At 47.9% G+C, this 15,794-nt stretch overlaps 1 protein-coding gene and 1 long non-coding RNA gene across 4 annotated transcripts in view; one reads left to right on the forward strand and one right to left on the reverse strand.

Annotated features, from left to right (window-relative positions):
* The window catches only part of ERCC6L2 (ERCC excision repair 6 like 2), a 1,253,563-nt gene that overhangs the window by 919,900 nt on the left and 317,869 nt on the right, over positions 1 to 15,794 (reverse strand). The window lies entirely within an intron of this gene.
* Positions 1 to 15,794, forward strand: part of LOC146865935 (uncharacterized) — a 44,465-nt gene that overhangs the window by 1,315 nt on the left and 27,356 nt on the right. Inside the window, exon 2 of the long non-coding RNA XR_014970359.1 lies at positions 5,234 to 5,314. This is a non-coding gene — a long non-coding RNA (uncharacterized LOC146865935). The remainder of the gene's footprint in view (positions 1 to 5,233; positions 5,315 to 15,794) is intronic.

The raw sequence follows: 15,794 nt of genomic DNA on the forward strand, positions 1-15,794 counted from the left end.
CCCTAGAGAGGCGCATTTCTCTGGAAATTGATTGGGTCAGAAAATCATCATTGGGACCCCTCACACATGCTACTTCCCCTATACAATTGCCAGAAATCGTTACTTCTGCTGGGGGGGGGGGGAACCTGGCACTCCTGTGCCATTGGAGCTAAACCGCTCGACCCTATCCATTGCAGATTGTGACACCCTTGCTCCTGCTGATGTTAGCATATTATCCTCTGCATCTTGCAGGTTTCCCATTGCTCAAACCACTTGCAAAAAAGGCACTGCCATTGATGCCATCACCAATGAAAGTACCAATTTAATTTCACACTTAACGCAGGGGAACCGGGAGGGAGCAATTCCCAAAAGAAAAAGAAGGGCTCAAAAGGTAGGGGGCCGTAGGCCTAAAATTCCTAAGCATAACCTGAGGGGCGAAGCCAACCAACAGGGTGTGCCTCGTACGGGGCTAGACACATTTCCGGCCCAGGGCCACAGACCACTTAGCTCTCATGCTACAACACCTGTGGATGGTTTCTCTCTCTCAGATATAAAATCTTTAATGAAGGAACTGCTTACTCCCCTAATAGATTGCCTTGCAAACCTGGAATCACGCTTAATTAATTTCCAAAATGGAATCGATCATCTGGTAGATGTTTCTAAAACAGCTAGTGCAAATCTGAATCACATGGCAGCACCCCCAGCTAGGGATGGCTGCAGTTCACAAAAGATTGCACATTCACAAATTCCCAGATTATCCATTCCTCAAACATCTAGGCCCTTGATTCCACTTTGTACACAAACTTGTAGCCCTCATGCTATATCCACTCCACCTGCAGTACGGATGCAGGACCAAGGTAGCAGACACAGGATAATCAATCTACCGCCTGAGGCAGCTCCATACGCAGTTATTCTAGCGGGTATTCCTGAATTGGAACAATCTAAAAAAGAACCAGTTGAGGCCTTAAAAAATAAGGTCATCCACTGGCTCTCAAAAAATAGGCCACTCCCCTTGGGTGTTAATAGTGAGGTCCTCATGGTGAGGAGACTTCAGTGGCTCGGAAACACTAAAAAAACCATCCAGGGCGACTGCGTACTGATAAATTTTAGGGATCCCCGCACAGTTTCACATATATGTAGCTGGCCATATATTACACCGGGATCTTTTATCCAAACCCTCCCCTTATCATTCTTCTATCCTCCCACAATTAATGAACAGGATGAGGAAGGGTGGGATTTAGTAGATAGGAGAGGTGTTAGAAGGGGGCAAGTGGTTGACAGGGAGCATCTGACTGTAGGCTTTCCCCGATCAGATTATTTCCCTATTTATAATAGATTCAGTATCCTTGACATGGTAGATTGACCGCCGGCACTGGAGGGTGGTGGTCTCACGACCTTAAGTAAGAATAAAGCAGTTAACACTCAATTAGTACTTTCCAAGGAGAAGGAGCATTCTGTCTATACCCAAGCTAGTGACGAGGGAGGCCTAGGGATTATTTACTCTACATCCACTATCCCATCCGAGTTGATCATTCATGGAAACAACCATGGTCCAAGCCATCCTCGGAGGATGGACTCGGGAGAGATTCCACATCCGAGTCCATCCCCCACGCTAAATAACTCTCCTCCCCTCAAGATTTTATCCTGGAATGTCGCGGGCCTAGCTAACAAACTGAACACCCCGTCCTGGAGCACATTTATTGAATGTAAAGACATTTGTCTGCTCCAAGAGACATGGGCAAGAGAAGAAATTACCCACACAGGCTTCGCAACATTCTCAACACACGCAACTTGGGGGGGTAGAGGGCGCCCTTCGGGCGGTCTTGCAATAAGGGTGGCCACTGACCTGGGTTGCAGGGCTGCTGTCCTCCCAACGAATACGGCAGATATTCTTGCTGTATTGTTGGAATGGCCAGATGCCCAAAGCCTCCTGTTGATTAATATCTATTCCAGGCCTACCAACATTACACAGGAGTCGCCCACTATTGACGAGCTTGCTCTTGTCTTGAACGACATCACGGAGGGCACCCCTTATCTTATAGGAGGAGATGCCATTATGAGCCCCTTTTAGGCATTATGGAAGGTTTGACACTGGATGAGGATATTCTGTGGCATATACCGCCCCCACAGGCTCCGGCCCCAAAAACATGGTCCCCCTTGGCCCTACAAATTACCTCCCTAACCTTGAAACACGGCCTTCGCGCTTGCAACGGTAGGTTCAATTCTGACATCCCGGCAAGATGTACTTTTAATAGAGTGGGCAGTGAATCATGGTTGGATTATGTTTTGGTTCCCCTGTCCTCCTGGTCGCATATTAGAGATTTTTGGGTCACAATCAGGGATGATAGTGACCATAATGCCCTAGAATTAATGTACAACCACCCTGGGCTCACGGCAAGGGGGAAACACAAGGAGGTAACTGAGGAGAGCCTGGTCCTCGAGAGCAATAGGCGCAGAGTTAAATGGGAGTTAATAGCCTCTCATCCGGCTAAGATACCCAATCTGTATGTACAGGTAGTGCCCTTATTTGAAAAGGTCGAGGTGCTTATGATAAAAGACAACGTCGAGGACATACATCTGCAATTGGGTCAGTTACACGCTGCCCTCACCAAAATGCTCTCTGCACACTTAACCAAGAAACCAACTAGGTTTAATGGAAAAGTGTCTGGCCCCCTCTGGTAGAACGGTGCTTGCCGCAAGGCAAAAACCGATCTCTTGACTTCAATTAGAGAAGGAAAGGGTAGTGTGGAAATCAGGGCAAGGCGTTCAGCCTATAAGCTCTTGATTTCCAATGCTAAAAATGAGTGGGAATATAATAAATGGACCAAACTTACCAACTACCTGGCCTGTGCGGACTCGCGCAAATTCTGGCGCTGTGTCAATACAGGCTCGGAGGAACTGATATCTGCAATAGAACCCAATATTTCACCAAAGGTTTGGCAGGACCATTTTCAATCACTCTATCAACTACCTGAAGAGGCTAGGGCAAACTCTAGCCAATTACAGTGCCCCGTTGAAATTAGTGATCCTTTTACAATCAAGGAGGTACGTGTAGCTGTGCTCGGATTGGCATCAGGAAAGGCACCAGGGCTAGATGGACTGCCAGGCGACCTGTTCAAACAGGAACCAGATGTCTGGTCCCCTTATCTTATGATTCTCTTTAATGCTATCCTGAAAGGCATGCCTTTGCCAGGTACTTGGCTGGGGGCAGAGATTGTCCCAATTTTTAAAAAAGGTTCGCCTCTGCTCCCTGCCAACTACAGACCTATTAGTCTTATAGATGTACCCCAGAAGATCTTTGGCAGACTCATTCTAAACCGCCTCCAGGATTGGATTGAAGACACTGCGATCATGAGCCCCTATCAAGCGGGATTCCGAAAGGGCATTTCTACCACTGACCAAATCTTCCGGCTGAATCTCCTGTACTGGAAGACGGTGCTGATCGAGGGCGGCAGTCTCTATACGGTCTTTGTCGACCTCCGTGCCGCCTTCGATTTGGTGCCCAGAGATAAATTATGGGTGGTGCTAATGGATTTGGGGGTTCCTGCTGACATTCTCTCCATTTTGAGAAGACTGCACCAGGGAAATTTCGCCAAGGTAAGATGCGGTAGAGGAGGCACTCTCTCAGACGCTTTCCCCGTTGACAGGGGGGTTAGACAAGGCTGTGTCCTTGCTCCGACCCTCTTTTGCCTTTTTGTCAACGGGGTTATAAACCATCTTGCACTGAGCAACATCGATGCCCCCAAGTTGGATGGCAGCAGGGTCCCTTCAATCATGTTTGCAGATGATACCCTGCTGCTTTCTAAATCCCCAATGGGTCCACATCGGGTCCTGGATGGGTTCGCGACCTTTTGTGTGGATCGCAGTCTGGAGATCAATGCTGCAAAAACTAAATACATGATCTTCAACCCGCCCCCCACAACGCGCGCGAGCCCCACCATAGGGTCCTCTAGACTGGAGAGGGTTTATACTTTTGAATATCTGGGGATAGTGATCAATCACTCTATGACCTGGGATTCCCACAAAACAAAGGTAAACATGAAATTGACCCAGTCGGTGGGCGGAATCGCCAGGATGACAAAAGGATTGTCTTATAGGCCTTTTGGCCCACGTATACAAATTTACAAAGTACAGGCCAGAGGGACTGTCACTTATGGTGCTGAAATTTGGGGGCATACGCCATCGCAGAAGCTCCAGGTAACAGAGAATACCTTCCTCAGGCAGTTGGCAGCCTTACCTGTAAGCACACCCCTTTTGCCACTCAGATTAGATTTGGGTCTACGACCAATCTCAGAGGAGCTGGGCCTCAAACCCCTGACTTTTTGGTGCAAAATCTGGTCTTCACCGGAACTGTCTGCTTATAGAGCAGAATTGTCAGAGATTTTGCGACTCTCAAAAAATATACAAATACCATGGCTAACATACATAAAGCACACTTGTGAGTTATTAGGCAGACCAGACCTGTGGCATGACCCCGAGACTGTATGCCCCAGGGTTCCACGTAAACTCATTTCGAAGGCATATTATGAGTACCATTTACGTGATGCCCTTATGAGTGTGCGGGAGGGATCCCGGTCTGCCAACTTTGTGGCCTTTAAAGACTCATACCATTTAGAACTGACTTTTAATGATATGGGCCCGCCACTCACAAGGAAGCTTTATATGCAATGGCGCTACTGTACCCTCCCTCTCAGGGCATATACGGCTCTCTGGGCACACACGGACCACACAGCTTTCTGCCCTCTCTGTAAGCATACACCTGAGACAGATTTGCATGTTATATTTTTCTGTCCACTGTATCGGAAAGCAAGGTTGTATTGGCTCCGCCCTCTTCTTAGAAACCTTGGCTTTAGACAGTATTCACAAGCTTTTAGAATACTGAAAACAGATCTTTCGCCTCCTATTGCTTTTGCCGTTGCCAAATTTCTAACATCAATGTGGTTTACTCGTATGCATTGCCTCAAATTTATCGCAGTCGATGAATTGATATGATGAAATTATTTTATTTTAGACTGTGCATTGTTTAAAAACTTCAATTGATATATGATTTGATTTCATATTTTCATGATTTTATTGTATTTTTCTGTATTCTTTTATGGTCCGAGTGACCGAAATAAAGATAAATGAAATGAAATAATTGCATTCAAACTGTTTACATCAACTTGCTTTCTGCATAACTATTAAGTTATTTTTTTATCTTTCTTATATGACTCTTTCTGATTGCAATAATCTTTCCCACCCCTCTCCCTTACAGAAAATGATATATATTTGCTTTTTAAATGCCATGAAGAACTTAATGATGTAAAGCCAAGATTTCCAATTGAGATTACGAAAGGTAATATATGTATGATATATTTGATAAGGGTTGTTTTGCCTAAACCCTACTCTGCACAAAATTTCAGTGCATGCACACCGTGCTAATGATTACTGACTACTCCCTCTGACTTTGGAACTTATATTTTAATTAATTCATAGTGTATAAATAGATATTCACTTGAAGAAAAAAAATGGTTTTTTTTGACAAATTTATATTTACTTACCTACTTGCATGTTCTCGAGGCAGCACCTTCAAATCTCCATATATATCTTGGCCTACATATTGACTACATAGGCTCGTATCATTTATATAATACATCCCTTTCTGGCTTTTCTAACAGCTTTTCGACTTGGACTATTTCACTTTTTTCACTAGCACTTTTTCATTATCTATTTGGCACTTCTTCTCTGATGATCCTTTTATGATTTTTTGACGTTTTTATGGTGCCTCCTTTTCTTCTCTCTTGCACCTTTACTAATGGCACAATTTCTTCCCACCTATTATATTTTAATGGGGACTCCATTATCGTTTTTTTTTTTTTAAGCTTGTTTTTATTGTATTCATTAGCAGCAGCACAATACAGTAATCAGACACATAATTTTCCACAATGTAGAGCAATGCAGTAGCCCCTGAATGCGGCAAGTTGGCAGAAAACAGTTCAACAGCGGTACATTTCTCCAACATCCACCATCCCGCTCCCCCACCCCCGGGCTCCCCCATCCTAGTCAGCGTTTGAGGCATCGTCTTCAGGGTCTGAGGGCGGGTCACAGATGTCACCCCTATAGGAGTTCCACGCTCCCCATACTTTACTCCATTTGCCAGGACAGCCCCGTCTAATAAAGGCCGACTTCTCTGCAAACATGGCCTCGTCCATGTCTGTGCCCCAAGCAGCGAGGCGCGGCAGTTCCCCTGTCCCCCATTTTTGAGCTATGTTGCGTTTAGCTATCATTAATCCTAATGTGGCCCAGCCCTGCGCCAGGCGCGAGAGGTCGTTAGGCTCCCAGACATTCAGCAGGCAGCGTCTGGGTTCTGGCACCAGCGTGACTCCCCCCGACTGTGACAGCATGTTCATCACCCCCCGCCAGTACTCCTGAAGCACGGGGCATTCCCATATGGTATGGAAGAAGCCTCCCACCTCCCCGCAACCACGCAGGCAGAAAGGATGTGTCGCGCTGCCGATCTTGTGCAGTGTGTGCCTGGTGTAATAGGAGCGGTGGAGGATGCGAAGCTGCACCAGCCTGAGCCTCGATGGTATACCCGCCTCCCGTGGCGAGGCCAGCGCCTCTCGACACTCCGGCTCGTCGAATTCCCCCAGATCACGGGACCATTTCTCGCGGAGAGGGCCCATTGGGTCCGGCAGGTTGTTAATCAGCTTACGGTATGTAAACGATGTGGCCCTTTTCAGCATATAATCCGTTAATAACCGGTCCTCCAGGGGCGATGCCTCTGGTACCGCCACACCCGGTGTTAGCCGTGCCAGCAAGGCGTGTTTAATTTGCGTGAAGCGGAACCATTCGGAGGGCGCCAGTTCATACTGCTGTTGGAGACGGTCGAATGTGATAACGTCGTTCCCATGCCACATGTCGCCAATCGTAGAGATCCCTATAGCGTCCCACTTGTCAAATCCCCTGCTGTGCCGGAGCCTCCCAAGCTGCCGGGTGTCCCACAGCGGTGTGAGCTTGGTCAGCACCCCGCGCCACCCTAATCTGGCCTGTGCTGCATGCCATATGGCCACCGTTTGTCTGAGAGGGCCGATGAAAGCCGGAGTCAGCCCAACATCATACAGGGTTGCCAACACACCTCGCTCCCCCATTATGTCCCTATCTGCTCTGAATGCCGGGTCCGTATGCGGGACATGAAGCCACTGGTTGATTACTTTGAGCTGCGCTGCCCAATAATAGAGCTGAATGTCGGGAAGCGCTATCCCCCCGTCGTACCAGCCGCGAGTCAATTTTGACTGCGCTATGCGCGGCGGTCTGCCACCCCACAGAAGGGTAGTCACCTGCGCTGCTATCGCGCGGAAGTAGTCTGGCGGGACGCGATATGGTGTGTTTTCCAGCACGTAGACGAACCTGGGAAGGGCCATCATTTTAAAGAGGGCCGCCTTCCCCAGCAACGCGAGCGGTAGCGTACCCCAGTGGCGCACATCGCGCCGGAGACGGTCTAATGGGGGGTGCAGATTTAGTTGTAAGAAGTCCGTGGGGTTGGCCGTGATGTGAATACCCAGATACTTAAACGACTCCGTCACCGTCTGCAACGGGCAGTCCACGGGGAGCCGGGGAGCGGGGCCGCGCAGTACATAGAGCACTGATTTCGACCAGTTGATAGTATAACCGGACGCTCTCCCGAAAATATCACAAATGTTGAGTAGGGCAAGGATGGAGCGTCTCGGGGAGGAGAGATAGAGTAGCACGTCATCCGCGTAGAGGGAGATACGATCCTCCCAGTCATTTGTCCATTTAAGTCCCCGTATCTGGGGTTCCCAGCGGATCCAAGCCGCCAAGGGTTCTAGCACCAGAGCGAAGAGCAGGGGCGACAGGGGGCATCCCTGTCGGGTGCCACGCGTTAGGGGAAAGTCTCTCGATATGTGTCCGTTCACGGCCACATGGGCCAGTGGTTGGGCATATAAGAGCCGGACCCAGGCCCTAAATTTGGGCCCAAATCCCAGGTGCGACAAGACGGCAAAGAGGAAGGGCCATTCGACCATGTCGAATGCCATTCGCGCATCCAATGAGAGCAGCACTGCCGGTTCCCGCACCTGTCCCACACGGGCCAATACTCCGTGTAATCGTCGCAGATTAAGGGCCGTGCTCCTGCCAGGCATAAAGCCCGATTGGTCTGGGTGTACAATGTCCGGCAAATGCGGCGTTAGCCTGGATGCCAAGAGTTTCGCGAGGATCTTCGCCTCTGCGTTTAGCAGAGAGATAGGGCGATAGGAAGTGCATTCTGACGTTGGCTTGCCAGGTTTCGGGATAGCCACAATAGTAGCTGTCCGTTGGTCCTGCGGGAGTACACCCGCTCGGAGACTATCCGTAAACATGTTGAGCAAATGAGGGGCGACCGTCCCGGCCATTCGCTTGTATAGCTCGACCGGTATACCGTTAGGTCCCGTCGCCTTACCCGACTGCAGCGCAAGGACTGCCATTTGCACCTCCTCCACTGTAATGTCAGCCTCCAAGACATCCGCCGCCTCAGGGGTGAGCCGGGGCATCGCCAGATCCTGCACATACGTCCCTGCCTCCTCCTCTGTGATGGAGGAGCTGGAGGAGTAGACCCGTCGAAAGTGACACGCGAGAGTGTCCGCTATCTCGCCAGGTTTTGTTAGCACCTGACCTGCCTCAGAGGTGAGCTGCGCTATCCACCTGGTTCCACCCTCCCTCCTGTCAAGCCACGCCAGGAGCTTCCCTGTCTTATCCCCCAGGTCATATATCCTGTGCCGTGTGGCCAGCAGCTGCTGCTTCGTATGCTCCGTAAGGTGCGCCCGATACTTGGTCTGCGCAGCCCGCAGGGCTGCGGCTGACTCCAGAGTTGGGTCCCGAGCCTGCCGAGCCTCCGCTAAGTGCAGTTCTCGTTCAAGCAACTGCAGCTCCGCCAGCGTCGCACGCCTGTGCGCCGCCATGGTAGTGAGCGCCTGATCTCGGAGGACTGTTTTGTATGCCTCCCATAATATCGTCGGCGAAGCAGCAGAAGGGGCATTTTCCTTAAAGAAGAGGACCGTCGCCTTTGACAGCGCTTTATGTATCGCCGGGACCTGGAGACAACCTGGACGTATCACCGGAATACGGCGACGTGCGAGGCCGTAACAGTCATATTTCAGAAGTATAGGGGAGTGATCGGAGATACCCCTAGGTCTAATCTCAACACTATCGATATTGCGAGGACAGTTAGTGGAACCCAGGAAGTAGTCAATCCTAGTAAGACTGTTATGCACCCCCGAGTGGTACGTGTATTGCTTTGTCGTTGGATGGTGCAACCGCCATAAATCCAGCAGGCCCATGGCCTCCAGAAAACCTCCGAACCGGGACAGTCCCGCCCCACCGGCTCGCCGAGGGTGCCTATCAAGTGCTTTGTGCACTACTGCATTAAAATCACCGCCAATGAGCAGTTCCCCCTCCGGTAGGTCGAGGAGGAATTCGCTAAGCGCCGGCAGCGCGGTGGCGTGCATGGCAGGAGGGATGTAAACGGAGACTATGTTAAGGGGCCGTCCCTCCCACTGGATGGCTATAGCCGCAAACCGCCCCGCACTGTCCGTTTTATATTTGTGTATAATAAGGGGGTAGCTCTTCCGTACTAAAATACCCACCCCTCTAGACCCGGAGGTAAACTCCGAATGTACTACCATTTTGTACCCCCACCTGTCCATCGCTTTGCTGGTGGTGTCGATCAGGTGGGTTTCCTGCAGCAGGACAATCGCTGGGGCGCATCTCTTAAGACTGTGTAAAACGAGGCCTCGCTTGATTTTGTCCCCCAGGCCACGGACATTCCATGTGAGCAGGGAGAGTGGTGGTATCGGAGCGGAGGGGCCCGGCTCAGGCGCCTCCTCATTATCGTTTTTTATTTATAATTTTACATTTGTATTTTTTCACAGCCTTGAGAAAGCCCAGGTTGTTCTGACCACAGGGCGAAACACGTGTCGGCTGTTTGGTTACTGTATTATTACAAGAATCATATTTTATGCAAATAATAAAGACTTCATTCGAAATTACTATTGGACAATTGTCTCTCTCAGGAAATATTGAATGAAAGAAGCATTGGCAATATGTAAAGAGGAGTCAATAGTCAAAACCTAAAACACACAGGGTTCCGTTGCTGGGTCCTGAACGTGCAGTCGCTAGGGAGACCTCACCTGTGACTGGAGAGGACCACTAGTACAGAGCCTGGTGCTGACGAACCCTCGCAGGAGGCTCTTGACCCACTGTGATGCTTTCCAGAGGGGGGTGTTCTTTTTGTTTTGATGTGATGCACACGTCTGTACTGCTCGCACTTGCTGGTTTGGCCTATAATATCTTCGGCTGGACCCTCACACAATCTTTTGAGTTGGGATTAGTTCTTTTGGGGGAGGGGATTAGGGCAGCTGGGACAATATGTACCACACAATGGTTTTGGTCCCTAATTGCACATAAACATGTACTCCCAGTTTCTGAAGTATGTGGGGAAGGGTTGAGGTAGGGGGAGGGTGTTGGGTTGTTATTTTGACTGTCTTTCCTTTTCAGGTGCAGAGGGTGAGCGCAGGAGTAGGTAGGACATACACAACTCATAGACACAACACAATTACATGCAGGGGCTATTCTGACTCCCAGAGGGGCCACTCCGGGGACAGGTGGGGCAGGGTACATTGTCCATCCTGTCGAACAACATTAATTGGATGTTGGATAAGATCAAATAGGAAGCGGTGATCCAGGCGGTACTGAGATCCAATGCGGATACTGTGATGCTCTAGGAGGCTCATCATATTGGTAATGAGTGTCATTTTCTGGCCCACAAGGCTATCATCCAGGTATATCACTCTGGATTTCACTGGGGCTCTCGGGCACGGCCATAGTGATTAGGGGGCATACTCCTTTGGCGGAGTTGACAGATGTCCCATGGTTAATTGGCGGGGACTTTAATGGTGTTTGTGATGCAAGCCTTGACTTCTGCTCGGTTGGGGCATGGACCCACTCCCCTTGTGGTCTTCGCATGTAACCTGACAGATGTCTGGAGGGCGCACCAACCCAGGGAGAGGGGCTTCACCTTCTACTCGGGGACACATAGCTCGTTTTCCCAACTGGACTACTTTTTCATGAAGGGCCTGGGGGGTCACAGGGTCTGGATGTACAGGGCTGTTAGCCAGGGGACTTTCCGATCACTCGCCGGCAGTGGTGGGTCTGGCTTGGGTCCCCAGGAGAATGGAAGCGCGATGATGCTTAGATCGCTGGTGTCTTCAGAATGAGGATTTCAGAAAGCGGTGCCAAAACACGTGCCAGCAATTCCTGACCAACAATGAGGGTTACTTTGTTTCCCACATCACGTTGTGGAAGACTAAGAAAGCTATAGTGAGGGGCCGAATCATTAGCTACTCAAAGGGCCAGAGATACAGGGCTCAACAGAAGGTTAGGGCCCTGGAGGAGTGAATACTTCATTTAGAGGGCCGATATGCATTGTCACAGCAGGAACCCTCCTGCAGGACTCATTACATACCCAAACTTTGCAACCTCGGGAGCTTATGCAAGAGGCGAGAACGGCGTGGATGGCTACCCGCAGCAGGGTCTATCAGTGGGGCGTTAAAGCTAGCAAGACGTTGCACTGGCTGTGCACACCAGGGAGATGGGAACACAATAGCTTTTTTGTTGATTGATGATGGTTCCCAGATGACGGAGAGCAAGCCCATCGCGAGTGTGTTTGCAACGTATTACCAACAATAGTATAGTGCAGGCCAAATGAGCCCAGTGCGGATCTACCTCAATTTGTTTAGGATCTACAGATGCCGCGCTTAAACCCAGTGGAGCGAGAGTCGTTGGAGGCAGATGTTATGTGCACAAGTGCGCAAGTTGTGTGCTCAGCTGCCGGCTGGAAAGACGACTGGCTCCAATAGTTTTCCAGCTGAGTTTTGGTACCTGGTGTGGCCTCAGACTGGCCTGTTACTTCTAGAGGCTTTTCGGAGGCTGTGAAAGACAGAGAGTTGCCCCAGGATCTGCGGACAGCAGAGATTGTGGTGTTCCCGAACCCAGGCACAGAGGGCATGCATTGCAGGGATTACTGACCAATCTCGCTCTTAAACTCAAAAGTTATAATATGGGCTAAGGTGCCGGCCACTCGCCTTCTGAGGGTGACTGCATGCCCCGTCCACCTCGACCAACCTGGGTTTATGCGTCAACAGGCCACCCAACACAATTTGTGATGGGTTCACAATGCCATCGCTATGAGCAGGCCTTCTGTGGTCATAGGGCCCTTCTCTCCATCGACTTTCAGAAGGTATTCAACTCAGTGGACTTGGAGTTTTTGTTCGCCCTTCTTTCTCGGGTAGGGTTTGGCCCTAAGTTTGTGAGCTACGCACACCTTCTCTATATTAACCTCGTAGCGAGGGTCTGGGTAGGTTGTAGGGGTGGCTTTGGAGTGGTTCCTGGTGGAGAGGGGCACCCATCAAGGATGCCCTTTGTCCTCTCGACATTTTGCGCTGGTAATTAAAACAATGGCTGCATGGGTGAGAGTGGACATGCTCATTAGAGGTTTTCAGTGGTCCGAGGGGGTGAGTGATAGAATTTTGTTGTATGCTGAAGACGAACTTTTATTCTTGGACAGCTCGAAAGTCTTGAGCACCACGGCGCTCCAGATTCTGGACGTATTTGGTTCCTATTCCGGTCTTGGATGATTCCCCCAAAACCTGCGATTTATCCCATCGCTCCTTGCCTGGTGGAAATGTCTCGGGCCGCAGAAATTCAGATTCTTCCCCTGGGCTTTAAATACCAAGGAGTTGTTCTTACCGGCGACGCGCCACGCCCCTTTGAACAGAGCTGGTGCCTCAGTTGGCTGCCTTTGGTCGGGATGTGAAGTTCTGGTTTACCCTACCTCTTTCCCTCCTGGGACGCCCGGCAATTTTTAAAATGGTGGATCTCCCGTGTCTGCTTTACCACTTGCAGAATCGTCAATTCTTGTTCGATAGATCATTCTTTGGCAAGATTAATGCACAACTCAGACTGTTGCTTTGGAGGGGGGAAGTGCACCACGTATCGCCCTGGCGAAATGTTGTCAGCAGCAGTGGATGTGGGACTGGCTACCCCCGACATAGCACTATACTACTGGGCAGCACATCTGCTTGTTGTGAATGAGTAGTGGTTTGGGGGCCCTGCATATAAGGTGGAGGGATGTCTGTTGGAGGGCCACAACATTCCCCACCTGCTTCATGAGGGGGGAGCCTCTGAAGCTTTCTCTCCTGCCACTTGCGTTGTAATAGATATATGGAATTCGACTATGAAGACTGTGGGATAAGCTAAATGGGTCACTTTAGAAACCCCTTTGTGGAAGGGCACCAGACTTCCACAGGTGGCGGCCCAAGGAGATTTGCAGCCTGGTACACTATAGGCATTTCAACATTAGGGGATTTGTTGCACAGGGGGAAGTACTTTCCCTTTCTTAAAGACCAGGTTGCAGTTAATATTGAGACTTTGGTACAGTTTTCAGATTGGCTAAGACATTTTGGAGAGATTTTTAATCCAAATAGTGACAATCTATTATGTTTAGAAAATAGAAATGTTATATCTTTAGGCACCCCAAACCTGACTCCTATTACCCTAGATGAGATAATAGCTGCTCTAGATAGATGTGTAAATGGGAAGGAGCCCGGTCCCGATGGGTACCTATAGATATCTTTAAGTCAGATAGTGACTTCTGGGCCCCAATCCTACTAAGAGTCTGCAACGCTTCAGCAGGTGGCTTTCTGCCTGCAACGTGGACGGAAAGTGTTATTGTAAGAGGTGATGCAAAATGCTACCATCCTATAGCCCTTCTTGACTCAAGTTTAAAATTGATGGGTAGAATCCTTTTAGAAAGATTAGAAATTTGGTCTAATGATAACCTAATTCTTACAGAATCCCAATATAGATTCACAAGAGATATAGGGACTATTGAAATGTGTGTTAAACTTCATCTAATAATTAGTAAATATACACTCTCCAAAAAGGACCACCTACACTTATGCTTTGTAGATTTAACAAGCGATTTGGTTTAGTCAACCATGCAAAACTATGGAACATTGGTCAGGATGGGTGCCCCCAGGGACATTATTATTTACTTATCACAAATATATAAATTACTATCTGCAAGAGTTTGATATGGGCCCAAAGGCGAGTCTGCCCCCCGTTTTGGAGTAACGCATGGGATTATGCAGGGATGTGTCCTCGTTCCGCTTTTGTTTTCTCTTTATATCAATGGCATTGATAAATGCCTGCAAAAGCTGAATGCTGATGCTCCTAAAGTCGGCAATCGCCTTACTCTGGCCATCTTGTATGCAGATGACGCGGTTTTGCTATCTAGAACCGCAAACGGGCTCCAGTGTCTTATTCAAAAATTTTGCTGAATTTATGCATGAAAAGTATTTAAAACTTAATTTATATAAAACTTAATTTAAAGAAAACATTCACGATGATTTGCAGAAAAGGAAAACCAAAAACTAGGACAAATCTTGTTAAGAAGGTGTCAATAGCGGAAACACATTCTTTTTTGTATCTGGGCCTACTTTTTAAATCTAAAGGGCACTGGAGAGCACATCTTGAATTATGCAAATCAAAATTTCTACGGTTAACAGAGGCCATTTTTAGATTTTCAAAAAAATGGGGAATAAGCCAATCAGGGTAATTTTGACTTTGTATAGGCGCAAGTGCCCCACAGGAACCTGTTATGGTGCTGTGTTATGGGGAATGGCTAACCATGCTCTACTCCAGAAAATATTTTCCTTAGGAGATTATTAGCAGTCCTTAACTCAAACCCTTCATATATTGTACATAAAGAATTAGCAGCTCCCTACATCGACAACTGTATCAGTGTAGCAGCTCTCACTGTTTGGTACGGGATCTGGAGTAAGGATGGAACTAAATTTACTCAGGAAATTATAATGGTTTGCCTCGCCCTTGCGTATAATAAAAAAAATCCATGGTTGTCATATATTGATAAACTCCTACATGAATGTGCTGAGAATGTTGATTTTGATGACCCCACACAAATCCTATGTTACAGCAAAAAGGATTTGAAAATAGTCTTTTAGGAGCAAGAAAACTGTCAACAGAAATTGACGCAACCTCAAAGCAGACGTTCAAGGCATATTGTGAAGGGCCAATTGCGATAGGCACATAGAAATATTTACTTCGGGTAATGAATTTACAGCATAGATTTTATCTTACAAGGCTGAGTATGGGTACTCTTCACCACTTAATAGCCTTTCCTGTTATGGGCAAATGGAACCGAAATTACCCAAGTTGCCCTTGAACCGGAAAGTCGCATCAGTCAATTCTACATTTTATTAATTTTTGAAGTTTTTATAGAGATATTAGGAAGAGTATTTTACAACCCTTATTTCTTAATGGAAAATTGTATTCTTATAAATCAACTTTTAATTTTATTTGCAGCCTAGAAAACGAGAACGTATGCAATGCAGTAGTTGTCTATACACAATTGGCGATCAAAAGAAGAAACATTCACTCACATCTCGAGGCCCTAGTTTATGAAGGAACACAGGATATATATTGATTGGTGTCTCCTAGGATTAATATTACCTTCTCAAGCTATGGGAAATGATTAAAACCTACTTTTACGTTAACACTTGTACACCTAAATAGTAACCTTTTCTGTTTCCTATTGAAATCATTTTAAGGTATGTATGTGTAAATTACCCCATGCATTATCTGTTTATAGTATCGATTAATTGATGCACTATGCTGACTTACTTTTAGAATTATTTTTTAAGATCTATACTGTGTTTTATGTGTTTTAAGGAATTGACTATTTGATGCATTATTCGGAGACT

This window comes from Triturus cristatus, chromosome 2_1, assembly GCF_964204655.1.
Source record: "Triturus cristatus chromosome 2_1, aTriCri1.1, whole genome shotgun sequence".
In the NCBI taxonomy this organism is placed as follows: Eukaryota; Metazoa; Chordata; class Amphibia; order Caudata; family Salamandridae; genus Triturus; species Triturus cristatus.